The sequence below is a fragment of the Cibotium barometz genome, chromosome 4, assembly GCF_041138505.1.
Source record: "Cibotium barometz isolate CiBa-2024 chromosome 4, ASM4113850v1, whole genome shotgun sequence".
In the NCBI taxonomy this organism is placed as follows: domain Eukaryota; kingdom Viridiplantae; phylum Streptophyta; class Polypodiopsida; order Cyatheales; family Cibotiaceae; genus Cibotium; species Cibotium barometz.
In genome coordinates, this window is record NC_141049.1 from 65626493 (window position 1) to 65628362 (window position 1870).

Genomic DNA, 1870 nt, shown 5'->3' on the forward strand with positions numbered 1-1870 from the left:
ATCTTTCCAGGATCAATGGGGTTTGTTCTAAGAGGCAATGGTTGGAATGAAAAGATGGGCACTATAGACAATCGTGGTGGCTCTATGTGCGACTGGGGGCTTGGGGGCGGTGCCACCATTATAATGCATGGTGCCCGAGAGAGGAGATGAGGGCAATGTTACAAATGGGCTTTGGATTGTCATTAGCTTGGTGGCCAATTGTGTATAATTGCTTTCTCACATATTATCATCAAGAAAGATCACCCATTTATTACAGGCTTGATCAAAGGTTAAGGGATCCTTCACTTGGTCATCCATGAAGCTTGGGATTATGCAAACCCAAGAGGAAACGGTCCATTAATTGCTTGTCACTCAATCTTTCCCTTTCTTTGCAATGCGAATTGAGGTACTTAATGTGTGCAATGTAGTCACGTAAGGTTTCCTTTGTCCTTTTTTCCAAGTGGAACAATTGGATAATGTGGCTCCATTTGGGCGCGTATGGTGAAAATCCAAGAGTGACGGCATCTTTTAATGCTTTTGTGCCGAGGGTCCAAGGATTGGAACCATTGGACCACATTGCCCTCAAGGCTTAGTCCAAAGATATAGACTTTATTGCATCATCTATATCTTCAAATGCCTGATAGATTTGGTTGAAGACCTCAAGGTGGGATACGAGGTCTCTAATGCCATGGAATTTTGGCATGAGTTTGAAGATTTCCACCCACATTGGTCGCATATGTGATGGCTGCGGGTGCAATTGTTGCGCCACTCCCCTTCCTATAGCTTGTGCTAAGCTCAAAATGTCAATTTGGGGATGAAGGGGAGGTGGTACATGGGTGGGGGGTGAGAATAGGCCCGTGGTTTATAGGAGAAGGCACATGTGTGCTCGGGGCATCTATTCACATCTCAGTGCATGTACGGAGGTGCACCCCTAGATGAGGGCTCTTTATAAATCGTTTCGCCCTCATAGCCAAACATGCTTGGCATGTCAACCACATGTGAATGTACAATGGTTGGGGTGTCGCCCAATGGGATGGGGGAACTTGGGGCATGCAACCATGATTGAAAGGTGTCCATGGTGTGCATTGAGGCTTAGAAAAGCTTCAGCAGTGCATGCACGGATCAAAAATATAAGTTTTTGCTCTCTTTTTTCTTGCACGTGAACTCCCCCTAAGGTCTTTTTAAGTATTTCATGTGTAAAAACCACCTTAGTGGGTCAGGGAGGTAGACCTGAAGTAGCTCAAAATATTTAAAATTTTGATTTTTTTTGTGGATTTTTTAGGTAGGTATGTCCGTATGCTTTGGTAGGTACGGTTGTATGCTTGGGTAGGTATGTCCCCGTAAGCTTACGTAGTTATGTCCGTACACTTATGAGTGAACGACCACTTTTCTGATATACATATATATATATATATTATCCGAGTAGGTACGTCTGTACTCTTATGTGTGAATGGCCATGTCTTCGTGAAGGAATGACCATGGCTTTGTGAGTGAACAACTCTGGGAATTTGTGAAGGAATGCTCATGGCTTCGGGAAGGAACGCACATGGCTTTGTGAGTGAACGACTGTGGATTAATGAGTGAACGCGCGTTCTTTTTTCTGTAGGTACGTGTGTATGCTTAGGTAGGTACATCCATATGCTTAGGAAGGTACGTGCATACACTTAGGTAGGTACATCTGTACGCTTAGGAAGGTAAGTGCATACACTTAGATAGGTACGTTTATATGCTTAGGTATGTGCGTCCGTATGCTTATGAGTGAATGCTTAGAAATGTACATCCGTACGCTTAGGTAGGTATGTCCGTACACTTAGGAAGGTACGCACATACGCTTAGATAGGCACATTTGTATGCTAGGTAGGTACGTCTGTACGCTTAGATAGGTACATTC